We start from the raw sequence: 27,345 nt of genomic DNA, 5'->3' as shown, positions 1-27,345 counted from the left end.
AGCTTAAAAACCGTGGGATCTCAAACACATCTCTGTATCACCCCGAGTTTCCATTTTTTCAACTCTAAATTGAGCATCTTTCCCCTGCTAGGATAATGTCAGAATCAGAGACAACTTCTGGACACTTGGCACCTAAGCAGGCACTTAAAAGAGAAGCTGTTAGGTTCTGGCCAGGTTTGAAGGCAGGAACGTGGGCCATGTTTTAGATAACAAATGGAAAGACTTTACTATGAATTTCTACATAGAACTAACCCCAAACATGCTCAAGAAGTTTAGGATTTAGTCAACAGGCATTACTGTACTGGGAGAGCCATTAAAGGGCTCCCCAGCCTCTGCCCAAGGTAGTGGAAACCCTGTCTTCTCTCCTCTGTCAGGGTTGGCCTTTGCCTTGACTGCTGAGTTTATTGGATCCTACTTCCTGCCCCACCCTGATAGAGCATGAACTGTGAATGTTTAGATTCTGTCTTCCTCTGAGGGAGACCGGAAGGGCTCCTAATTTTGGTAAAACAGTAAATTTAGTCATTATAGCCATGTGCCTGGCATCATTTAAGAACCTCCTTGTCAGCACCCCTTAATTTTTCCAATTTGTTAGCCTGGAAAGCACCCCTATTAGTATCAAACTTAAGTCTTAATGAGGTGAAATAAGAATTTACCCCTATCATTCCCAAAATGAAGATAGAGATCTGTATCTTTTTAAACATAATGGGAGGTATCTGTGTTATTGTTTAAAATCAACTATCCTTTATTCCATGCTTTTTCTTTCTATTGTTTATTTTATCTATCCTGCTTTCCCAAAGGGGCAGAATTAAGGCCCCCATTTGCTTTTTATTATTGTAATCAGTTAATAGCTGTTCTATAATGCTTTACTTATTGTGTTAATTTTCTGTAGTTATATCCAGAGGCCGCTTACTGGAAGATCACATTTAAAAAAAAAAATAGAAGATCTAACTCCTTCTTTAATGGGTCCAGTTTCCATCTATAGTTTAAGCTGAAATTATCTAACACGACTGAATTACAAGATCATTGAAAAAATATACAAACTGTAGCTACTATTTTAAGTATATCTGTGGCGAGTACAAACATTACATTAGTATGAAGACAGTCCAAACATTCATTATAGCATCTCTGTTGACCACAGCTTATGATACCACTTCCTCGGATCTGCCCTGAATCTGTCAGAGGTATGAGTGTGTGCTATTGCCAGGCACACTGCCAATCATTGTAGTTCCATCGCATAGGTGCCTAAACTCTGGGTCCCAAGGACCATCGTCCTATTGCTGTTGGAGATTTTAATATGAATGTGTCTTATGTAGATGTTGGCATTTAAAGAACTAGTTCTCAAGTTAAAATGGAGCTTCAAAGCAGACCAAAGGGAGAAACAAACTTACCTGAAAGATGACAAAGGACATTTGTATAATAAATGTGATAGAATGGACCCCATGATAGAGGCATTCTGAATTAGATGAACGTACTCAAGTGAAAAGAGCTTCACTAGGGAGTCAGCATTGTGGGTTCTGGGCCTACCTCTAACAGGAACTCACTCTGAAGACCTCTGGGGGCCTCAGTGTTCTCTTTTGTAAAATGAGGAGGAGTTGAGATGAAAGTTCTGTTTCCTCTCCACATTCACACTCTGTGTGACGTTCGGCCAGGAGCGATTCTGTTCAAAGGTTCAGCGAGGAAGAGTCATTAGCAGGTCAGGATTGGATCAGAATTAGAATGCTTCTGGTTCACTGTTGAGTCTCTGAAGATGGGCATGGCACTTGGCATAAAACAAAGGCCCATTCGTCCCTTTATAATAAGTTAGTGTTGATTGTGAAGCCTACCTAAAACTCGAATTTGAGAACTGTTATTCCTATGATGGCTGAGAGAGGAAGTGGAGAGAGGGCTAGACCACGAAGTCACAGGAGCTGGGTGCATGACTCTGGGCAAGTCACTTCATTTCTCCCAGTCTTTTCTCCTTTACTTGTCACATAAAGGATTTGGAGGAGAATTGTCAAAGTAGCTTCTTTTTTTTTTTTCTTTTTTGAGACGGAGTCTCACTCTGTCACCCAGGCTGGAGTGGAGTGGTGCCATCTCGGCTCACCGCAACCCCTGCCTCCCGGGTTCAAGCCTCAGCCTCCCGAGTAGCTGGGATTACAGGGGCCCGCCACCACACCCGGCTAATTTTTGTATTTTTAGTAGAGACGGGGTTTCACCATCTTGGCCAGGCTGATCTTGAACTCCTGACCTCATGATCCACCCACCTTGGACTCCTAAGGTGCTGGGATTACAAGCGTGAGCCACTGAGCTCAGCCCCAAAGTAGCTTCTAATTAAGAAAGTCAATGACCTTATGAGAATGGTCATCCCTGTAAAGCAAATAAAAAGGTTCCGATGCTTTACAATATCCAGTGTCCAGAGCAGGTAGAGCACATTACCTACGATTTAATGCTCACTGGGAAGAACTTTGCGGGGATGGGCTGAGAAGAAGAGGAAGGAAAGGGGAACTGTACCCTCAAGTCTGACTGGGACTTTCATGCAACGAAGGAAATGAGGTCTCCTGTAATTGCCTCTTATTAAGGTAGAGAATGTATCAAATGCTGTGTTTAAATCAATTCAATGCCGAGTTCTTAGCACAGTGCACCACCTGTTTTGGCTGTTTCCATACCCTGCCCACAGTGGTGATGTGTGAGAGCTTTTCCTTCAGGCAACGCCATCAGAGAAGGAAATGAATGGCAACAACATATTGAAAGGAAGAGAGAAAAAGTTCATATACATTTCAATGGAGGCACGTTTAAAGCATTTAAAAAGGGAGTCTGAGAAATAATGACAAAGTTTAAACAGAATCTTAACTTTGATCTGATTTTCTTCTGTAAAGCAATTTGGCACATAATTTTTCAAGTGCTAAACCACAAATTCTAATAGCCGGACCTCAATGCCTTCATTTGCATCTTGGGACTTCTATTCCCCCTAAAAAAAGTTTAAAAAATTATTAAGGTGATTTTCCAGAGACATTAAAGCATAAAGCATTTGCTGGTCAGCTCTCATAAAAACTACAGCAGCATAGAATAGCTGAGATTAAAAGCTAGATTTAAATCATGCAAGGGCTCAGTTAATATCAGCACCTAATTAAGAAATCTGTAAAGTTGATTTGATGGAGAAAAATTCTATCAAGGTGTGATTGGAATTTTCCCTTCCAGTTGCTGTTGGGGATTTTAAGAGGAATATATCCTACATGGAATTTGGTATTCATAGGACTAGCTCTCAAATTAAAATGATGCTTTAAAGCAGAGAATAGGGACAAACTAATTTACTTAAAGGGTAAAAAGGAGGTTCTTAACTAAAAATAAACATGATGGATTGGGACTCAATGTTAGACTGCATTTCTCCTTAGTGTTTTTTTTTTGTTTTTTATACTTTAAGTTTTAGGGTACATGTGCACAATGTGCAGGTTAGTTACATATGTATACATGTGCCATGCTGGTGTGCTGCACCCGTTAACTCGTCATTTAGCATTAGGTATATCTCCTAATGCTATCCCTCCCCACTCCCCCCTTCTCCTTAGTTTTTTAACCCAAAATCTTTCATAGTTCATATATGTAAATGATAGACTGTCATCCCCTTGAGGGCTAATGGATATTATTCTTTTTGTGTGTTCCCGGTACTCCACTCATGCTTCTTAGCACATAATAGATTCCCACTAAATGTTTGCATAGTAGAAGAATTGAAATACTTTGATCATTTTTAAAAAGGTTCTTGCAGAGCGTGGTGCTGTTTTGGGCCTATCTTCCGTTCAATAACTTGATTGATAGGCCAGTTGCGCACCAGCTAGGGAGCATTGCACAGGCAGCCTGCAGGCTGAATCGGGCCAGTGTTTATCCACTCTTTAAAATCAAGAACCTTCAGCTTTGCATAATAATATGAATTTCTGAATTCTGAAGTTGTGGCACTGTTTGGTCAACAGCTGTGCGTAGTGACTATTAGGAATAGCAGCCCCCATTAGGCAGGGCTCCTTCACAGGTTGCCATTATTAATAAATGTGATAGAATTGCCCCCTGCGCCTCCCAACACCACCCCCCCCACCACCATGTTAGGTTGCATTCTGAATTAGATTTAGATGGGTGCACTGAATTCCATTGCATATGACTCCAGGCTGACTTCACGTTTTTTCTTTTTTTCTTTTTTTTTTTTGAGACAGTGTCTCACTCTGTCACTCAGGGTAGAATGCAGTGGTGAGATCATAGCTCACTGCAGATTCTATCTCCTGAGGCTCAAGCAATCCTTCCACCTCAGCTTCCCGTGTAACTGGGACTAGCACCACCATCCCCATCTAATATTTGTATCTGCTGTAGAGACAGGGTTTTGCCACGTCTCTACATGCAGGGGGGTGGGCTCACTGCAACCTCCATCTCCCGGGTTCAAGTGATTCTCATGCCTCAACCTCCCGAGTAGCTGGGATTACAGGTGCCCACCATCACATCCGCCTAACTTTTGTATTTTTAGTAGATACAGGGTTTCAACACATTGGCCAGGCTTGTCTCCAGCAACTCTTGACCTCAAGTGATCTACCTGTCTTGGCCTCCCAAAGTGCTGGGATTACAGGGGTGAGCCACCACGCCCAGCCTAGTATGCCTTTCTATGGCTGTTGGCTTTGAACAAGTTAAAGATCTAAGTGTGAGCTTAATTGTTTTCTCCAGCTTCATAAAAAGAGAAGACTCTTAAGTGCTAGGCTTCGAGTGAATCTGTAGTGTGCACATTTCTACAACCTCAGTGTGGGTCCAGTGGGAATTAAGCTGAATCTAAGCACTAAATAACCCTAATGATACCAAGTAGGAGCTCATCAGGGAGCTGTTGAAGAGTTTGTCAGAGCATATTAAAATACAATACATTCACATAATCAAAAAAGGTACATCAGTCCATCTGTCTATACATTCCCTTCTGATATTAAATTTGTCCAGGGACTTTTCAAAATTACATCACCTATCCCTACCCCTTCCTTTGTGAATAAAAATGTGGCAAGAATGGAGAGCAAATCAGAATAATGCACGTTGGTGAAAGTCCTATAATTGAAATCGTTATTGCTTAAGACACCGTTGCTTTAATCAGCCCTATCATAAATCAATGCTTTTCACAAGTGAAGGTTTAAAATAAAATGCTGTTAAACAAATTGGGCCTCTTAAAAGGCATGATGCAATTGGGAAGCTACGGAAAATGGATAAAAAAGTGCTTTCTGAATGCATTCACTGGTTCCAGCATTTTGTCTTCCACTTAATTTAAAAAAATATATTACCTGGTCCTTTCTTAGAAATTACATATTGGAGGTCTATAATGGCCAAGCCTTTAACCCATTAAAAAAATTTACTCCCAGGAACAGTTAATATTCGACTTTTAATTGCTTTTTCTTGTTGGAGAGGAAAGTGGTTTTTTTCTTCTTTTCTTGATTGACTTTTCAAAAATCACCTTGTGAGCTATAAAGATGGAGATGATTTTCAAAAACTGCAGTACACATCTGTGTGTATGCACGCATATATGTGTTCATGTATAAATAAAATCTCCTATGTACCAGAAGCTGGTGCTTCCCTCACAACAACTCTGCAAGGCAGGTGTGACTATCTGCATGCAGTGAATTAGGCGGCAGAGGTCTAGAGAGGTGAAATGATTGCCTGGCGTCACTCAGGTAGTAAGTGGAGCAGTGGGTGGCTTGACCACGAGCCAAGGAAAAAGGTCATGCCAGTGGTCCCCATCTTGGAGTGCAAATCCTCTCAACCTCTTTAGCCAGCACCAGATTCAAGAATATAGCAGATAATCCACACCACCAGCAAAAGTCAAAAGAGCCCAACTCTCATCTTTTCTAAGCATTTTAATGTGAGTCCTTCATGGTAACTAAGGTAGGAGAAGCCGTTGAATCAGCCCTATAAATCATGTCCACCTGGAAGAGAGTTCTTATCCAGGGATTTGTGTGAATAAGCAAGGAGGCTTTGGGAGGCTGAGGCGGGTGGATCATGAGGTCAAGAGATCGAGACCATCCTGGCCAACATGGTGAAACCCCATCTCTACTAAAAATACAAAAAATTAGCTGGGCGTGGTGGTGGTGCGCGCCTGTAGTCCCAGCTACTTGGGAGACTGAGGCAGAATTGCCTGCACCCAAGAGGCGGAGGTTGCAGTGAGCCGAGATCATGCCACTGAACTCCAGCCTGGGCAACAGAGGGAAACTCCATCTTAAAAAAACAAACAACAACAACAACAACAAAAAACCCCAAAAAACAGGGAGGTCACAGTTTTCTTATTAGAACTGTGCTCATACAGACATCAAATGAATTTTGGGGCCTCCTCAGGAACTGTTTTAAAAGAAAGAGGGGGCCAGCCAGACATTGGTGTGGAGAAGGTGAGGAAAAGGCTCCATTTGGTTGCCTAAAATTAGAATATTTCCAAGTCAACACTGTCAGTCTCCCCACTCTGACATGCAGTAAATCCAGTACCCACACCTAAAGTGTTTTCTGGCTTTCTTTTTCTTTTTCTTTTTTTCTTCTTCTTCTTTTTTTTTTTTTTTTTTTTTTAAACGGAGGGAGTCTTGCTCTGTCATCCAGGCTGGAGTGCAGTGGTGCGATCTCGGCTCATTGCAACCTCCGCCTCCCTAGTTAAAGCAATTCTCCTGCCTCATCCTCCCAAGTAGCTGGAGTTACAGGCACCCACCACCACGCCCGGCTAATTTTTTGTATTTTTAGTAGAGACAGGGTTTCACCATGTTGGCCGGGCTGATCTTGAACTCCTGACCTCGTGATCTGCCTGCCCTGGCCTCCCAAAGTGCTGGGATTACAGGTGTGAGCCATCGTGCCCGGGCTCTTGCTTTCTTTTCTTTTGTTCCTTCTCTTTCCACAAAACCAGGTATTATTTAATTCTCTTGAAAAGCTGCACAAACCAACTCTTCCTCCCCGATTATCCCTTTCAGAGCTCAGGTGATAAGCCACCTTGCGTTACACCTCCCATGACTTGTGGTCAGATGCGGGCTGTGTCATTCTGCCTTATCCTACCTTACAAGAAAATATCTGTATATTGGCCTCACCAGGTCCCGGTTCCTCTGGGAATCGTCCTGTATGCAACATCTTCACAAGGGTGGCAGGCAGTTGAATCTCTGGACTTCGTGAGACCACTGGACATCTGGCAGAGAACCAGGAAGCCACGGTTCCCTTCTGTGAGTCCCTCAGCCGGAAAACTACAAGGTGTGTGACTGTAGGACGAGGCTTTTTGAAAGATGATGTGTGACACTTTGAGAAGTGTTTGGAAAGAAACTGGCTGACGTCGAATGGAAATTTGAACATTCACAGATTTCTTTTCCTAGATACAGAAACACAAAAGCTTACATGTACACATTTAAAAAAAATTTAAGTTATCTTTTCTTTCTTGCCTTCCTTTTTTCCCCGGCTTTTTTTTTTTTTTTTTGGTCCTTTTTTTAAAATTCCTGGTTAATAATAATTCCCATTTTTAACCAAGGAGTGGTAAAACTGACACTGTCATATTGCTGTGATAGGATATATTAGCAAAACCCTTTTGGAAATTCATTTGCAGTGTGCATCAAGGGCCCATAAAAATGTATGAGAACTATGTGATAATAAGGAAACAGGATACACACTCTTAATGCTTATAAATACATAGGCAAAATATACATAGTCATACTAATAGGTAATATTTATTGTCCACTTAATATACAACAAGCACAATGCCACATGTTTTATAGGCATTGTCTCATTTATTTTGTACACAGACTTTGTGTGGTAGATATTATTATATCTCCAATTTACAGATTAAAAAAGAGAGGCCTGGGGAGACTAATTGGTTTATTTGGAGTCTAGTGTGAGATTTCAACCCATCCTAATTGATTACAGAGCTTACACTATTAATTTGTAATACCTTATCATTCCTCATAATATGTGGTTATAAGTAAAAAGCAAACATTAACAACCAAAAAAAAAAAAACCCACACCAGCAAACAAAAATCAGATAAGCTCTTCTCCTATAATAACCACACGAAAAAATAGGAAAGCTTAGACTGAGAAAACGGCCAAAACTAAAAAAGCGTATTTGCAACCAGTTAATAAAATGACAGGTAGCCTTCAACACTTAAATGTTTTAAGGTTTTTTTTCCTCTGGATGGGAATTAGACCCTATATGAATGATTTTTGACCAAAAGAATCTAATTGATATTATTCTGCTAATTTAAGGAGTTCAAGGGAACAAGTCTTACATGTAGTTGCAAAGGACTTTGAAAGGACTTTGTCCAGACTTAGGTGAGAATTTTCTTCTGGACTGGGACCTAGATTAGTGTTTCTTAACTTTCTTAACTTATATTGTGTGACAACGTAGCTGAAGATATTAATAGAATCTATGGTTTCTCTTTCTCTCTCTCCAGAAAAACACGTATATTAACATTATTCAACATTTAAAATTCAATATTTTAATTTTATCCTTTTTTTTAAGGAAACTTTGAAAATTTTAGGTTTACTGCTGGTTTAAGATTTAAACTAAAATTTCCCTGTTTTGGCTTCCAGAATGTTCTTTATACCTCAGAGAAAGGACTTTCCTTTCTCTAATAATTTTTTTGTTGTTGTTTTTTGGAGACAGAGTCTCGCTCTGTCACCCAGGCTGGAGTGTAGTGGTACGATCTTGGCTTACTGCAACCTCTGCCTCCCAGGATCAAGCCATTCTCCTTCCTCAGCCTCCAGAGTATCTGGGACTACAGCCACACGCCATCATGCCCAGCTAATTTTTGTATTTTTAGTAGAGACGGAGATTTCACTATACTGGCCAGGCTGGTCATCTTGAATTCCTGACCTCAAGTGGTCCACCTGCCTGGGCCTCCCAAAGTGCTAGGATTCCAGGCATGAGCCACCGCACCTGGCCTGTATCTCTAATAATTTAAATACTGATAAAGTTTCTTCAGAGTGTTGTCTACACCTGGAAAACTGAGGTCGGTAAAGTAAGCAAGTATAAAGCATAATTTAGTTTCAATGTTTTCATTAATATGATACCACAGCATTGTGAACACTTGTATTTGGTTGCGTAGCTAACAACTACCTTTTGGATTTTTCATGTTGGAATGAAAAGAATGCATGGCATACATCACCAAGAATCAAAGGTTGTCCCTGGCAGTGTAATTGACTCCGTAATAAAGAGAGAAGCTTCGCTAGGTGAGTGGACAGCATTATGAGAGGCTTTGTTCACATCTGCAGAAATGCATTTTCGTTAAACACCTGCGTTAAGCACATGCGCATAAGGCACAGTGGATAGATGGATGTAAAACATGGGTAGATGATGTCCTTGTATGAGATTCTACAAATACTCCGAAGCGTTGAGGTTTGGAAGTGCTCAGGCAGCCTCCTGGCACTATTGGCTGTGCTGCCAATAAGATTACAGGCAGGGCATGATTTCATTCCATGTAATATTTTCCTCTTTAGGAAGAGGGAAGTTATTTTTACCTGTCAATTTCTGTTTTCTGAAATTTAAAAATTCTCAGGTATGAATCCCAAAAGACTTTACATGCAACCTCCATCTCCTATTCAGGACTGTTCAAGGAGAAGACAGAAACACCATGTTTAGAGGTCATTGGTCCATCTACTCTAGAAACTTCCCCTTGGCAGTGGTCCCTGCCTATGTTACAGAAGACGGCAAAAATACGAGCCATCGTGCATCTGGCCAGTTCTGCAATGCTCCATCCCAGGGGGAAATTCCTTCCTCACTCCAGCTGGTGAACAGCTATGCCCTGGAGCCCAGGACGGACATGCCTTGTAACTTTTTAACTTAGTTAGTGTAACTGCCAATATTATTCCTATTCATATAAATGTCTAATCCTTTCTTGAATCTTGCTAGACTATTTGCCTCAATAATATCCTGCGGCACTGAATTCCACAGATAGATTATACGCTGCTTTAAAAAGTATTTCCTTTTCTTGGTTTTAAATTTGTTGCTTTTTAATGTCACAGAATAGCCCTTGTTTTTGCATTAAGTGGCACAGGATAGAAGCATTTCAAATTGGCCCTTATTTCTTCCAAGCAGTTTCTTCACTAATATTAAAACCCTATTTTCTTCATATATTTTCTATTTTGGCATATATAATCTTGATTTAATGAAATGATTTATGTAAGTAGTCTCACACTATTTTGTGAACATAGTAGGCCTGGTAAAAAGCTTTCCTTGGCATTCAATGTCATTTATTGGACAAATATTTATTGAGTATCTATTATGTGCAGGAACTGTTCTAATTTTGGAGAGTCAGCTTCAAGTAAGACTGGGTCATTTTTCTGAAGGACTTACTTTTCTAGAGAAGGAGCTAAGCAGTAATATAGTGAATAAATCTATGAACCTCATGGTTTCAGATGGTATTAAGTATTATGGGAAGATTGAAAGAGTGGCTGGAGCCGATTTGCATTGCACAGTCAGGGAGTGGCTCTCTGAAAAGGGGACAGTTGCCATCAGCTGTCAAGGAGCCCCCATGTGAAATCTCCATGAAGGTGAACTCCAGCTCCGAAACAATGCCCAGTAGTTGTTGAGGCTCAATCATTATTTGTTGAGTGCATAAATGAATGAAGGTTGAGAAGGAAAGCCTTAGTTACTAAAATCACCAGGAATTTACTTAGTAGATTCAGGAGGATCATTTCTTGAATCCCCGTGTTCTGTAACTCCCAACACTGTGGGAATAAACAAAGCAGGGGCTGTAGTTAGTTAGACTGGGTTTCAAGACCTGACCATGGTCCCCAGCTTACCAGCTGTGTGGCCTTGGGCAAGTTACCTAATTGCTCTCATCCAAAGAACCCTCCTTTATAAAAATGAGAGTAAACTTCCTTCCTTCACGGGAGTTGGAGTTTGAAGGCAAAGTTAATGTGGAAGTTCTTTTTAAACTGCCAAATGGTGTAGAGGTGTGGTTATTCTTGAGGGAACCAGCTGTTCCCAGTGTCAGGCTCTGCTCTTTCATTCTTTCCTCTCTCCCTTCCTCATGTTCTGCTTCCTTCCATTCCCTACTTTATCCCTGCCCCTGCCTAAAGCCCACCAGGGCATCCATGGGACTTAGCTTTCTGTCCCAGAGGCGGCTTAAGCAGGGTAGACTTACCTTTCTGAAATTCTTATCTACGTCTTAGGAACTTTTACAATGGAGCTGTTGTGTATTGATGCAGTGGACTGGATGTGGCTTTCGAATAGTGATTGTTTGCTTTTATTTTGTTTACTGCTTAATCTTCTGGGGTCAAGTTATCCAAACTTCTACGTAAAAAGACAGTCCTTGCCTGAATTTCCGAAGGAATCTTGCCCCAGAAACCAAGCCTTTGATTGCAATGGGCTGCCTGGCTGCCTTCAGCTTCCCTCTGTGTTCCAACCTGACCGGCATATGCGTACACTGTTTCCTCATGTTGCCTCTTGTTATTCTTTTTCATTGTCCCTTAATGTACGGTTTGTTTTCCGTTTAGGCAATTTGAAATAGAGCATGTGCAGCTCTGCATAATAATATATTATAGGAAACATTTCAAGGAATAAATTATTAGAATTGTTTACATGCATGGTTCAAATTTACTGGCAAATTGCTTAGGCCTCAGTTTTACGATGTAGCTGCCAGCTAGGCTCCTTCAGGGTAAAACTCTGAAATAGGAGAAGCTGTCCAGCGCTGTCCCTTCCCAGCACTTCCTCTCCTTGTTCCTGCCCTTTCAACACCTCCCTCCTTTCCCGCCCCCAAATAACTCTGTGGAGCTGCCAGGCCTTTTGCACCTTAATGTGAAGACATTTCGTGGGTCCTCCCTGGACCCGCCCCCAGCAAAGGTGAGGTGCGCAAAGGAATAAATCTCCAATGGTATAATTTTAGACACTGTGGCAACTGGGAAGGGCGGCTATTTTTGGCCATGGGGCTCTCTCCTTGACCTGAGATGATATTGCCTGGCCTGCTCCTAGTGCACCCGGCCAACCCTGCACGCGGTCCTTTTCGCAACATGTTTGCCATTCCTGGGGGCTGGCTTCTTCCTCTTTCTGCCAAGCAGCTCTGTGCTCATGCACGATCCTGTGTGTTTGAGCAAGGGTGTGAAGCAGTCGACGCGTGCCCACCTAGGCTTGCCCCAGGGTGACACTCTCAGGCAGTGGTCAGGCCACCTCTGAGGGGCAACGCAGATGGAACAGACGTCCTTTCACATTGGGGGTGGGGGAAGATTTCCGGTCCAGCTTCTGGGTCTCCCTCAGCCTCCATACTTTATCAGCTGCTCAGCGACCATTCTATGAGTCACTCCCTCTCTGGGTAAGGCGAGCCAGGCAGCCTCCAGGCCACAGGGTTCATGCATTCCCGCCCACACTGCTTCATTTGAAGCCGCATCCTCACAGAGATTCTTCTGACCACCCGGCTTGCTGTCTTCCCACTCAAGCTCCTGATGCAGCTGCTGTCTGCAGACCCCCTAGACTGCCTGGGGAAGTGAGTCGGAGCTCCTGCAGCAGAGGGGTGGAACAGCTACACGAAGATCCGAAGGTGGCCAAAAATAACAGCGCTTTCCAGATGAGGGTAATGTTATAGCCAAGATCATCACTGGGGTAGGGTGTCTTGTTCTTTGTTTTACAACCTAAAAAGTACACAGAAGACTCAAAGATCATTCAGGAAGCAGGAATAAAGTCAGTACAGAACAGAGAAATGGGAGCAGTTAAAAACAAAGGAATTGAGTTTCTTTATGCCAAAAGCGAGAAAACAGAGGCCTTTTATAGATATAGAGAGAGCCCTGGCTATCTGGATGGAAGTTCTGTTTTCTCCAACTTCCATGGCCACACAAAAACGGGAGAATTCTGAATTTGTAGAGAGAGAGAGGAAAAAAAAAAGTGAGAGAGAGACAGAGGATATAGGGAGAGACTGACCAAGGAACAAAATAGCAAGGAGTTAGACAAAAGGGGAGAAAAAGATCAAGAGACAATGTTGCCTTCTCTTATCTGCTATTGGATGAAATTTAATAGAAACTTATTGAGAACTAACTATATCTAATCCAGTTATCTATTTCTGCATGACAGATCACCCTGAAATTTATTAACTTAAAACCACAAAAATCAAGTTATGATGATCTGTCATTGTTTTCAGTGTTGACTGGGATCAGCTGGGTGGTTCCCACATAGTCTTTCTTGAGAATAATGAGGTCTGGCGGTGGCCAAGGCTGGAGTCATCACTGAGGCTGCCTCACTCTCATGTCTGCTGGTTGATGCTGGCCATAGCTGCGACCTCAGCTGGGGCTGTCAACTGGAACCCCTGCATGGGGTCACTCCATGTAATCCGAGCTTCCTCACAGCATCTCATCCTTGCACTTCTCACATGGCCACTCAGTACTCCAAAGATGAGTGTCCCAAGAGAGTAAGGTTGAGGCTGAACGATCCTCTATTTTATTTTATTTTTTTTCTTGAGTTGGAGTCTCACTCTGTCACCCAGGCTGGAGTGCAGTGGCGTGATCTCAGCTCACTGCAACCTCCACCTCCCAGGTTCAAGCGATTTTCTTGCCTCAGCCTCCAGAGTAGCTGGGATTACAGGCACCTGCCACCGTACCTGGCTAATTTTTGTATTTTTAGGAGAGATGGGGTTTCAACATGTTTCCCAGGCTTGTCTCAAACCCCTGACCTCAAGTGATCTGCCTGCCTCGGCCTCCCAAAGTGCTGTCATTACAGGTGTGAGACACTGCACCCGGCCCGAATTATCCTTTTTGACCTACCAAGTGACATTTTCTATTTTCCACCAATCGCTAAGGTCAGCTCAGATTCAAGGGCAGAACATTTAGATACCTCCTCTGGATGTGAAGAGTGTTAAAGAACTCGTGGACATGTTTTAAAACTGCTAAAGTGTCCAATCATGGTGTCAGCTACTCCCAGCCTCTCAATCTCCAGGAGCTTCCAATCTCCAATCTCGTTGGAGCTATCAAAGTCAATTAAGTATTCTGTGAAAAGTAATAAAATAAATACCCATTCACCAGGTGATTGAGGTGATAGAAGAACGTGTACCAAGTGGGATACAAGATGAACACTCGCATTCATGTAGGTCACAGGCAGAGTGTACTTCGGAAGAAGTATTTGTATTTAGGGAGCGTTGAAGGCAAATAGGACGGCAGTGGCCGGGGTTCCCTCACTCTGAAGTGGGGGTGCTTACTCGCCTTATTCAAACTCCTATGTCTGTGCTCAATGATTGATTTATCCTCCTCTGCCCTGCCTTGGTATGACCAACTGTACTTTACTTCAATTACATCGTTCTGCAATGGTCCAAAAACCTTGCCTTTTTTGTTCTTCTGCTGTGACTTTATCCTTTCTGTGCATGAAAAAGATTCAGGCCAGGCGAGGTGGCTCACACCTGTAATCCCAGTACTTTGGGAGGCCGAGTCGGGCGAATCACACGGTCGGGAGATTCGAGACCATGCTGGCTAACAGGGTGAAATCCCGTTGCTACTAAAAATACAAAAAATTAGCTGGGTGTGGTCACGGGTATCTGTAATCCCAGCTCCTCTGGAGGCTGAGGCAGGAGAATCGCTTGAACCCAGGACGCAGAGGTTGCAGTGAGCTGAGACCATGCCACTGCACTCCAGCCTGGTGAAAGAGCAATAAATTAAAAAGAAAAAAAAGAAAAGATTCACCTCCCCTTCTCCTTCCCTACATACTTGCTACTCCATTGCCATTTTTCAAACCAGTGAACTTCTCTCTGCCCTTGTCTCATTCCTCAGTCAACTGCTTGAAATATACATATTCATCTTGTTTTCCTTCTTTATGGCCACTGTCTCTTGCCTCCTCAAATCCTATCTTATATTCCATGTGACTCACGCCCTTCTCTGCTCTGACTTGTCTTATCCCAGGAGCCAGTTGTCCAGCACAGTGTCATGGGACAGTGGGTCCTGGTGCCACAATGCCCGGCATCTCCACCAGATACATCTTTGAGATCTTCATGATGAAGCTTGCTCCAATCCAAGGGCTGCCAGATGGAGTTTGCTGTTCAGCTGCTAACCTTTCTTTGGTAAGCATTTACTATACTCCATCATCACTGAAATTACTTTTAATCTTGATTTGAGCCTTTAGTCTCCTAATAGCACCCACTTGGGACATTCGTTGTTTCTGTTTTGTTTTGTTTTGTTTTGATGGAGTCTTGCTCTGTTGCCCCAATTGGAGTGCAGTGGTGCAATCTTGGCTTATTGCAACCTATGCCTCCCGAGTTCAAGTGATTCTTGTGCCTCAGCCTCCTGAGTAGCTGGGATTACTGGCTTGTGCCATGACAGCCAGCTAATTTTTGTATTTTTAGTGGAAAAATTTTGTATTTTTCTACTAAATTTTTCTACAAAAAATTCTTGTATTATTCTACTAAATTCTAAAAATTTTGTATTTTTTCTACTAAAAGTATAAATATTTTTAGTCATGTTGGCCAAGCTGGTCTCAAACTCCTGGCCTCAAGCGGATGCCTGCCTTGGCCTCCTGACATGCTGGGATTACAGGCATGAGCCACTGTGCCTCGCCAGGGGACATTCATTTTTAATCCCCATGTAGGTTGGGTCTCTTTTATCCTCTTAGTATAAAGTGATATATGTCCACTTTAGAAAACTTAGAACACACAGACAAGCAAAAATAAGAAAACAAATACTGTAGACAGAAACATTGTTAACAACTTGATGTGGGCCTTTCTCATCTTTTTTTCTTTCTAATTATGGTTTTTATATCCAAAAAAAGTAGCCTTACCACTTAGATGGTCAGTGCTTTCATCTGAGCTACTTCCTATTTTACTGAACCAGTTCTACAGAACTCTATTCCCTGGCCCCAGCTGATTGGAACAGGTGTGGACATCTGGCCCAGCTGGGCTAGTCCCTGCTCTTTCCCTGGGATTAAATTAGATTGCATGCAGGACTGGTGCTATAATAGCACATTGGCATATGTATTAGTCTGTTCTCATGCTGCTAATAAAGACATACCCGAGACTGGGTAATCTGTCAAGGAAAGAGGTTTAATGGACTCACAGTTCCATATGGCTGGTGAGGCCTCACAATTATGGCAGAAGGTAAGGGGGAAGCAAAGGCATGTCTTACATGGCAGCAGGCAAGAGAGTTTGTGCAGGGGAAGCCCCCTTTATAAAATCATCAGAACTCATGAGACTTATTCACTATCAGGAAAACAGTATGGGGGAGACTGCCCCTATGATTCACTTATCTCCACCTGGCCCCTCCCTTGACACATGGGGATTATTACAATTGAAGGTGAGATTTGGGTTGGGACACAGCCAAGCCATATCAACACGGGATTAGAATTTGTACCTCGAAAGCTAAAGCTTTAGTGGAGAAGGTGGTTTGCAAGAGATGAGTAGAGAGACAGTGAGAAGCAGAGGAAGAGATGGCGGAGTTCTAGGGGCAGAGACTCCTTGTATCCTGGCACTGATCCCTGCAGGGAATTTTGTGGAATTGCCTTGCATCCTTACCTAATATTCGTCTTTAATGGAGCAGTGTCTATGGGATTCTGATATTTTCATCTAACAATGCATGTGCAGAATGACAGGCACAGGCTTTGTTCACTGAAAAATACAGCATCGTTTTTTTCTGAGTCATCATATGTCCTCCTAGATTATAATTTTCATGGCTGCACAGTGACTATTGTGGATGTCTCAATATTTATGGGAGAAGTGCAATTTGTGGGAGAAGCTTGAGCTCTGGTGTTAAAGAGTACTGAGTTCAAATGCCCTGCCCTGACACTTGTTGGCTATGTGATTTGGGCAAATTATTTAGACATCCTATGCCTCAGTTCCCTCCTCTGTAAGATAGGCACAACAATAAGGTTAAATGATGTAATGATTCTTAAAGCTCACAGCACATTTTCTGTCATATAAGTGAGGGTGCAGTAGATTTCACCTCTCGTTATTTATAATCATGAAACCAGTACTCTGTTACTGCTCCTGTAACAACCCTTCTATTTTCCTCGTCCTCCCCTGCCTCTTTATTCTTCTTCTTCTTCTTTCTCCTCCTCCTCCTCCTCCTCCTCCTCCTCCTCCTCCTCCTCCTCCTCCTCCTCCTCCTCCTCTTCTTCTTCCTCTTCTTTCTTCTTCTTCTTCTTTCTTCTTCCTCTTCTTCGTTTTGCTCTTGTTGCCTAGGCTGGAGTGCAATGGTGCGATCTCAGTTCACTGCAACCTCTGCCTCCTGGGTTCAAGCAATTCTCCTGCCTCTTTTGTATTTTTAGTAGACATGAGATTTCACCACGTTGGTCAGGCTGGTCTCGAACTCCTACCCTCAGGTGATCCGACTGCCTCAGCCTCCCAAAGTGCTGGGATTACGAGCATGAGACACCATACCCGGCCTCCATTTTCAACACTATAAACAGAATGGCAGTGAACATCCTTACAGTCAAATATTTGCACATGATTATTCTTTGAGAAAAATGCCAAGTTGCATGATTGGATCAAAGATTATGGACATAAATTTCTTTTTAAAAACATGCACTAGGGGCTGGGCGTGGTGGCTCATGCCTGTAATCCCAGCACTTTGGGAGGCCAAGGCAGGCAGATCACAAGGTCAGGAGTTCGAGACCAGCCTGGCCAAGATGGTGAAACCCTGTCTCTACTAAAAATACAAAAATTAGCTGGGCGTGGTGGCGGGCGCCTGTAATCCCAGCTACTCAGGAGGCTGAGGCAGGAGAATCGCTGGAACTCAGGAGGCAGAGGTTGCAGTGAGCCAAGATCACACCACTGCACTCCAGATTGGGCGACAGAGCAAGACTCTGTCTCAAAAACAAAACAAACAAACAAACAAAAAACATATACTAGGATGGCTGAATCTTCAGTGTTACCCACCACCCTAGCCTTATCCATTGTCTTCTTGGCCTCAGATTTAGAGAAAACATGTTTCTTTCTGGGTCCAGGATGTGGTCTATGTTCACTTTCCAACAAAATTAAAACGTCACATCTGACATTTGAGTTGAGACTCTTCGGGGTAAAGTTAATTAATTCATTTAGCTATTCACTTACATGTCAGGTATAGATTAAGTTTATTTATAGCCTAGATTTATGGATTAGGTTTATATTTTGAGAGCTGGCTGGAGTGTTGCTAATGGTGGAGTGGACTTTGCAGCCATCATAGGAAGAGTTCCAGATGGTCCTGAGGAAGTCAAATGTAGACTAAGTCTTACAGTATCTGTAAAATCTTTCCTTTCTAGAAACAGAGACATTTGGAATATCTTTATCTTTTGATGTGCCTGGAATGACCTGCCATTGGCAGACCCTTCTCTGGCTTCAAGGCTCCGGAAAATATCAATATGAAATTTAGTGAGACGCTTCTTTGAGCCACCCACTGTGCTAGGCACCTTGGAAAGACAAAGGTAACCCTACATGATCCTTATCCTCAAGAGCATAGTTTGTTGGGGAAGTAGATGTGCAAACAATTAGAGGGCAAAGTTAAATTTGCCAGATTGGTGGTGTGCACCTGCAAGGAAATCCCAGAATAAGGCATTCCATGAGCCAAGGTCTGCATGCAGTTAGCCACTTGGTCCCCAGGGGGTTTTAGTTGTTCTAAAGTCATAGTATTTGATTTTTCTTTTTAGTTACCAACAATGAACACTGGAGATTTTAGGTAAAAATACGGATTTCTGTCTTACTTTGAAAAAATGAAAGAATTGACAATAATTAGCCCCTATTCCACCATGGTAACAGTGAGGGATGGCTGATCTTTTAGCCAGAGAATGAAATGAGTTCTCCTGCTGGACATGATGGTTCATGCCTGTAATCCCAACACTTTGGGAGGCCAAGGTGGGCAGATCACTTGAGGTTCGGAGTTCAAAACCAGCCTGGCCAAAATAGTGAATCCCAGTCTCTACTTAAAATACAAAAATCAGTCAGGCGTGGTGGCAGGCGCCTACAATCCCAGCTACTCAGGAGGCTGAGGCAGGGGAATCCCTTGAATCTGGGAAGCAGAAGAGGAAGTGGTTGTAGTGAGCCAAGATTGCGCCACTGCACTCCAGCCTGGGTGACAGAATGAGATTCCATCTCAAAAAAAAAAAAAAAAAAAAGGAAAAAAAAAAAGAAAGAAATGAGTTCTCCTTTTTAACTATAGTCCCCACTACTCCTTACAGTTTTATCCTGTACTGCTTCATTTATTTATGCTATTTGTGGGGGCCCTGTGAGTTTAAGAGCATGGCCTAGTGGAAGAAGGCTCTTATTCTTTCACAGGATATCAGGGAAGATCAGAAAGATCTGCTAGAGGGGAGACCTGCAGGGTAAGCAGAAATTTGCAATGTAGAGAGGTAGAAGGGAGGTGGAGCACCTAAGGCAGAGGCAACAGCATGTGCAGAGGCATGGGGCTTGAGCACAGAAGGCCTGCTTGGACGAAGACAAGCTGACAAGGATAGCAAGAAAGTTGAGTATTTAACGGAAGGGATCAAGAGAAAGAATTGGAGAAGTATGCAAGTGCCAGCTCATGAGCAGTCTGGCATACCAAAATAGAGGCTTTGGATTTTGCTCTGTAAAAACTAGATTGGGCCTGGTGTGGTGGTTCATGCCTGTAATCCTAGCACTTTGGGAGGCTAAGGTTGGTGGATCACTTGAGGTCAGGAGTTTGAGACCAGCCTGGCCAACATGGCAAAACACCTTCTCTCCTAAAAATACAAACATTATCTGAGCATGGTGGTGGGCACCTGTAGTTCCATCTGTGAGGGAGGCTGAGGCAGAAGAATTGCTTGAATCTGGGAGGCGGAGGTTGCAGTGAGCCGAGATCGCACCACTGCACTCCAGCCTGGGCAACAGAGTGAGACTCTGTCTCAAACAAACAAACAAACAAACAAACTAGTTTGGATGATTGATCAGATAACAGCTAAAAGAGTTTCCAACAGTGCCCCGACTCCATGCTGATGCTGTGGAAAGCACATGGTGGGCAGCAGCTCATGAAATCCTGACTCCCAGCATATAATACATGTGCTATTACAGAGGCGAAAAAGCAGATCGAGGGAGATCGGTTAAGTGACTTCTCCAAGGTCACAACCAATAAACATCAAAGCAGGAAGTGAACCCCAAGCTTCATTACAGAGCTTGCAATCTAATCATTGGGGCACCCCACTTCCCAGCTGGATTAGTGCTTCTGAACAACTACCCTGGCAGCAAAGTCAGGGTTGCGTGGAGTGTGACTGTGGGGACACTGAGAGACCAAAGCTGCCAAACTACTGGAGACCCCTGCGTTGGCCAGAGAGCAGGAGGGCCTTCACCAAGGTGGCCTAGTGCTGTGAAGAGGAGGGGGTGGATGGGGGAGATGTTGAACAGGATACAGGATGGACGAGTGGGACCCGCCTTCATGGAACCTACTGGCCATCGCATCGCCTTTTCTTTTCCTTCTTGGAATTCTCGGAGCACTCTGGGCGTCTTTCCTAGGGCTTGCTTGTGCCATGTCCCTAACCAGCTGTGTGCATCTTATCACATCTAGTATGTTTTGAGCTCCTTAATGGCAGGAGGAATTATGCTTTATTTGCCCTAATATATTTTTTTTTATTTTTTACATTGCTGAGCATAGAGCTTTGGTAAATGAATGAATTCCAAAATTATCTTATTCAGATCATTTCTCCTTATGTCTGCATTTTATAAGTTAGTGGCAAGTTAAATACTCTTTCTTTTAAAATATGAAAATAATTTCCTTACACAATCTACTTTAAACTACATTAAAATATGAGGGAAAGTAAGACTGGGAAGTTGTTTAAAAACAACAAACCCTTTAAGAGTCAATGTCACATTTATTGCTATAAAATATTTTTCTCTCTCTGTTAGACATCTGGTTCCCATTACGTACAGTATTGGGTACTTGAGTTCACCAGCCATTTTGCATACCAAGCAGTGTGCAGGCAAAATCCCCACCGACATCCACCAGTATGCATTTGCACCAGGTAATTCTTTACATTTACAGACAACCCTTCTATCACCAACTTAATTCTTACCAATACATTTTTGAAGTTACTTTGCTCATAGGTATCTTAAGACCAAATTGCCTACATCTGAGAAGTGAAGAACTTCAAAACCCTGGAGTCTTTGCTTTATGTCATTGTACAACCCAACTATCTATAATCTGGCATTGAAGTCAACGAAACATCTAAATCTTAAGTCTATATTTCCTAGTAACATTGACCCAGAAATGAGAAACACAATATGGAATGTTTGCTAATGAGTCATGAATTTCATTATAATTGCTTCCACATTCAGGATAGCTCCCTTAAAACCATCTAATCTTGACATATCCTGCAACAATCCCATGTGTTGTAAATGATTTTGTTTTATTTCTTAGGTTACTGCTAAGGGCTTATTTTCTGGTTCATTTCATTTTCTTAAAGAAAACTACACACACGTGTGCGTGTGCACGCACACATTCAGACATACACACCTCACCTCAATTTCTACTTTTTGAAATAAAATAATTATGAAATAAAAAGGAGCTTTCATCATTTGGTTTGAAAATAAAAATAAACACATTTAGGGAAAAAGTTGAAATACATTCCATTTTACAGCTCTAATTCAGGCCTCTGAGAATTAAAGCCAGAGTTAAGCAATGCCTAGGCAAGCAGTAGTCTGTACCCTTTGGATACTTAACAACCTATATCAGAATGGACAGACACAACTGGCATTCGGTACTGTAATGATGGAAAATTAAATACAACTTTAAAAAACTGCTCACTTTATAAAGTGATCTATTAGCATTGTTCCACTTCAGCACTTAAAGTGACTGATTCTAATTGCAGGATTTGGCCAGTAGCAAGCATTAAAGAGCTGCAGGATCTTGTATTTTATTTCTTTTTGGGATATTTTAACTGGATTTTCTTTGGAATGAAGCTTTATTCTTGCCACACAAAAGATCGTGTGGAAGAAATTTCTCTGTTCGTTAGAATGAGAGGTAATTATAGTTTCTTCTTTGATTCATGATTCAATATGCCAGATCCTAAGAACATTCTTGCATTTATTCTCCCCTTCCTTTACTAAGTAAAACTCTATTTTTACGGCTCATGGATATTATCCTGAAGGAGTAAAGTGGATGCCCTTCTCTAATGAGCTTTAGCAAGCAGAGAGGCACTCTTTTCCTGCACCTGGTTATTTTACTGTGTCTTTCAGAACCTCTCCGGGATAAACCGGTGGGTCTGTAGGATGAAGCTACCATGCCATACCTTGAGCCGAACTTATTTTACATAGGTTATCACAAAACTACAGGGACTTCTGGGCAGGTATACTTCTTAGATGTACCTACTAATGAGATTGCAGTTTCCAGAAAAAGAAGGAAGCGTATGGGAGAATGTCATTCGTCTTTGAATTTGACTTTAGGTTTATGACATCTACAGGCTATTTCAGAATTTTCATTTGATTGACTACAGGAAACTAATTAATTGAATAGGATTGGAAACTGCAGCTCTTTATGCTAAAAGAGTTTTTTTTGGGGGGTTGAACTTACATGTTTAAGCAGTTTAAGACATATTGAAATTTTACCTTAATCTGCCGTATGGATCTTTTTGTTGGTGGCTTTCAGATTGCTCAGGTAGTGGAAGAATTGCCTACCATGTTTCAGAGTTTAGATGTGATGACCTACATTGTTATCCACGTAACCAACAGTGGGATCTTGAACATGTAATTTAAAACTCCAGCGCTACTGTAAACGCTAGCCTTATTTATTTAAAACATCACTCTCTGAAACTGACATTATTTTCTTAATAGGACAACACTGGGTAGAAAGAAGTTTAAAGGCACTCTCTGACTTCTTGGTGAATTTTTCACTAACAGTTCCCCGTTGCTCATAATTGCATCCTGTCTTCCAAAACCTAGAATCTGCAGAAGAGAGCAGAAATACTTGTTATTGACCTGAATTAGGATAAAAAGAAGAGAGAAGATAAGATCATAGCTGTTGGCACTTTGTTTATGAAAACATCATTTCGAAAATATGCTTGAATCAGGCAAAAGTAATGCATCTCCTTCCTCTCCTAGCATATTTTAAATGCCAACCTAGCCAGACAAAAAGAATAATGCCCCAAATTAGGGCATTTTCTTTCCTGTATGCTAGTGTAATATATGATAACATCATTTAATTATTATTTATGACATTTCAACTACATTTTAGATATTATAGAAATATACACAAGTATATGTAAAAGTATAAACATAAAAATCAGAAAGTGTTTAAAAATTATCACATTTTATTTTGAAATAATATAGGACTCACTGAAGTTGTAAAAATAATTCAGAGAGATCCCTTGTACCCTTCACCCAGCTTTCCCCAAAGACAGCATATCACATAACCACAGCACATTCTAAACATTAGGAAATTGATTCAATATTGTTAACTCAGTTAGAGGCTTTATTCAGGCTTCAGCAGTTTTACATGCACTCTTTTCTGGGGTGTATAATAACATGTAGAAATGCATGAAACACCAGCGTTAAGAAAGCATCTCTCACCAATGAATACTGATAATATGCAAGATTCTCAGACAATGTGGTTTTATGCCTCTTGTGATTGACTAAAAGAGAAGTAGAGCTGGTTGCATTTAGGAAGGTCCTTTATACCTAATTGCTTTATCCATATGTTAATTAACTAATCAATTAATCAATCCTAATCAAGTGCCAACTATGAGCCAGCCTCTTTGATAAACTGGAGATTCAAAGATGGAGGCATGGATTATACTCACGAAGAACTCACAGGAGGAGATAGAAATTCAAATCAACAATTACAACACATAGCTGCATACCATAACACAAATGAAACACACCAACATGACTAAGCACCTAAAAGTGCCCTGCACTGTACCAGGCATTAGGCATTGGGTGAATAAGATGCATGCTCTTCCTGTTCTGTGGAGCTCACTGCTGAGTGCAGGAGATAAGACCATTAATGAGTGATGACAGCAACGTGCTCTAACAGGGAGCTGTGCTTTGGCGTGGGTGGGTCCTAACCAGATCAGTGGGTATAGGAAAGTGACTCAGGAGTGTGTCATGAGGTCAAGGCCAGCATCTCAAGACGCTGAGCATGACTACTTTATGGGTTCTTTGAACCAATCTCTGACTATTTTTCATGCAGACCCCATAAAGCATCTTCTAGTTGTGCTATCGCATTTTAGCAGATGGCTTGCTGTCACAAGAGCAGTCAATGTTTCTCAGAACTCATTCAAAAGCTCTTTGAAGGCCGGACGTGGTGGCTAATGCCTGTAATCTCAGCACTGTGGGAGGCCTAGGTGGGAGGATGGCTTGAGCTCAGGAGTTTGAGACCAGCCTGGGTGACACGGTGAAACCCCCTCTCTACAAAAAATACAAAAATTAGCTGGGCATGGTGGTGTGCACCTGTGGTCCCAGCTACTCAGGAAGCTGAGGTGGGAGGATCAGTTGAGCCCAGGGGATAAAGGCTGCGGTGACCACTGCACTCCAGCCTGGGTGACAGAGTGAGCCTCTGTCTCAAAAAAAAAAAAAAAAAAAGCTCTTTGATATCATACTTGGTGTCAGATCTTCTCCATTCAATGCTGGCAGGCCTGGTGCTGGGCTCACATAAGACATGGGGTGAAGAGGGGTTTGCTTTCCCCCAGTGAAGGTGAAGTGTTTTCCTAGAGCATGGTTGGTTAGTTGGTGTTGGAAAAATATAACAGTTGTATTTTTCTTTCCTAAAAAATTCAGGTTTCTTATTCAAAATGAGAGAACACTATCCCCCTCTAAGCTGCTGTGGGTCTTATTATTGGCCTTTCCTGCTTAGAACCCCTCAATTGCTTTACACTAGACTTAAGGTGGCATCCAAAATTCCTACCTAAGCATGTGGTCTACAAGGCCCTATGTGATGTAGCTCTGCTCATCTATGTCTCATCACATTCTGCTTTATCTCCAGGTCCCAGTGGTCCAAGCATGCTGGCGTGTTTATTATTTCTTTAACTTCCAAGCTGTTTCCTACTCCTGGACCTTTCCACATGTTTTTGGAAATGTTTTCATTTTTCCTGATACTTTTATCTATAACCTCATTCTTCAGGCTTCTATTGCAAGACCTTCTATACTGAAGCACTTGTTTATATGAAGGCTTCACTGTAAGTTCCACTTTATTCTTACTTTTACTTCGTGTATTTATTATTGTATGCAATTTTCTATTCATTGGTGTGATTATATAATATTTATCTCTCCCATTAAACTGTAAGTTCCATGAGGGCCAGAATGATGTCATTTTTATGATTATCTCCTGAAGGCTCAATAAGTATTTGTTGAATGAATTATTGAATAAATGAAAACATGAATAAAAGAAAGAAATAGTGACATATACCTTTATTTCTCCTATGTTTAGGTAATGCTACACCTGAGATTTGGAAGTATCTATACAGTGTTTTGGGATCACTTCTGGAGTCATTTCTTTCTCAAGTTCAGGCAGCCATCATTTCTCATAAAAATCATGGCTGGGCTGGGTGTGGTGGCTCATGCCTGTAATCCCAGTAATTTGGGAGGCTGAGGTGGGCGGATCACCTGAGGTTGGGATTGTGAGACCAGCCTGACCAACATGGAGAAAACCCATCTCTACTAAAAATACAAAATTAGAAATTAGCCGGGTGTGGTGGCACATGCCTATAATCCCAGCTACTTGGGAGGCTGAGGCAGGTGAGGCAGGAGAATTGCTTGAACCCAGCAGGTGGAGGTTGCAGGGAGCCAAGATAGCGCCATTGCACTCCAGCCTGGGGGACAAGAGCGAAACTCCGTCTCAAAAAAAAAAAAAAAAAAAAAAATCGTGGCTGACATGATTTTGTCTACTTCAGTGGTTTCTGCTCTAGGTATTTTATTTGGTGAAGTTGTTATCTCAAGGCTACTCCAACAATGGGGAAAGCGTGGGTTAGTTGCCCACTGCTGACTGAAATGGTGGCCATTACTTTGCAAAGAATAGCCTAGAGCTGCTTTTCTAATCCCGGGGCTTTGAACATGGCTCTTTGGTACACAGAGGGTCTTGAGCATGGAAGGTACCTTGGCAGACAGGTCCAGCACACCCTTTAAAATGTTTATATCTGCTGAATTCTAGATCCAAATCCTGTGTTCACTGGCTTCAAGAATCCTGTCTTCATTGGCTTCAAGAATCCTGTCTTCATTGGCTTCAAAACTGGGATGAAGGAGGCTCCTTAGTGGAGAGCAAACCAAAGAGGTATTTGGAACAGGGATAAAGGGATTGATAGAAGTCAGGGACTGTCTCCAGGGAGAAGTGATCTTTGAGCTGAATCTAGATTGGTGGTCAGGATTGAGTTACTCAGATGGACATAGGTGACATGGTGTAAGAGTGGGATGAGGGAATAGAAGTGCAAAGGCCTGAAGAGATGTTTGGTGAAAAGGCTCAACCAAATCTCTGGACATACAAAACCAATTAATGGACTGTGAGAAGAGTGGTAATCCCCCATCCTTTGAATTTGAATTATGTAGATAATTGCTTCAATTTTGTGCCTGGTATGTACCCAGTCTAAGCATATGTTTATAATCTAACGTACATTACTTAAATTTTGTTTGGTAGGTAACAATGCAGTGTGAATTTCTGTTTTTTGTTTGTTTGTTTGTTTGTTTGAGACGGAGTCTCGCTCTGTCGCCCAGGCTAGAGTGCAATGGCACGATCTCGGTTCACTGTAACCTCCACCTCCCAGGTTCAAGCGATTCTCCTGCCTCAGCCTCTCGAGTAGCTGGGATTACAGGCATGTGCCACCATGCCCAGCTAATTTTTGTATTTTTTGGTAGAGACAGGGTTTTACCACCTTGGCCAGGCTGGTCTCGAACTTCTGACCTCATGATCCACCCGCCTTGGCCTCCCAAAGTGCTGGGATTACAGGGGTGAACCACCATGCCCAGCAGCAGTGTGAATTTCATTACCTTTTTTCCTGGGTGTTTTTATCAAGAAGGGCTTGTGTGTGTGTGTGCACATATGTGTCTTTAAACTCATTTGTTAATCTTGCCCATGTATAAATAAAAATCACAGATCTTGTTTATGTTAAGAGCTGTGAGATTTTGGTGAGGTGCTGCTTCTGGAATGTATACCTAGTGAAGAGGCAGCTTTGCGTACCAGAAAGAGCTCATGTTTTGGAGTTAAAGACCTAGGGACAAGGATCAACTTGGCACTTACTAACCTGTGACTCTGGGCGAGTCGCATAACCTCTCTGAGTCATAATCTTTCCCCCACTAACTTTGTGGTAATAATAAGGTTATTTGGCTCATTTATCTCATAGAATTATTTATATAAGGGAATCTATTTGAAAAAACTTTAAACATTATAAAGCACCTTGTAAATAGGAGGCATTGTTATTCCAGAAAAAGTATACTTAAAAATGTGACAGGTTATGTAAGTGAATGGAGAGGCCCTATGCAAGCTCAATATCATTTGAAAATTGAAAATAGCATATTTCAAATATGGCAATATGGCTAGACATTCAAAAGT

At 42.0% G+C, this 27,345-nt stretch overlaps 1 long non-coding RNA gene across 17 annotated transcripts in view; it reads left to right on the top strand.

Moving 5' to 3' along the window:
- Window positions 1-27,345, top strand: part of LOC129014008 (uncharacterized) — a 156,963-nt gene that overhangs the window by 29,523 nt on the left and 100,095 nt on the right. For 7 of the 17 annotated variants that reach the window (XR_010124022.1, XR_010124021.1, XR_010124026.1 and 4 more), the window contains 6 exons: window positions 7,044-7,197; window positions 9,080-9,162; window positions 12,367-12,500; window positions 14,806-14,963; window positions 24,790-24,982; window positions 25,954-26,073. This is a non-coding gene — a long non-coding RNA (uncharacterized LOC129014008). Of the gene's footprint in view, window positions 1-7,043; window positions 7,198-9,079; window positions 9,163-12,366; window positions 12,501-14,805; window positions 14,964-24,789; window positions 26,074-27,345 lie in introns of all 17 variants that reach the window. The other 10 variants (XR_010124024.1, XR_008494094.2, XR_008494096.2 and 7 more) reach the window with 5 other exon arrangements.

Source organism: Pongo pygmaeus, chromosome 16 (assembly GCF_028885625.2).
Source record: "Pongo pygmaeus isolate AG05252 chromosome 16, NHGRI_mPonPyg2-v2.0_pri, whole genome shotgun sequence".
NCBI lineage: Eukaryota > Metazoa > Chordata > Mammalia > Primates > Hominidae > Pongo > Pongo pygmaeus.
The sequence above is the reverse complement of the archived record's forward strand: the minus strand, read 5'-3'. Positions and strand labels throughout refer to the sequence as shown.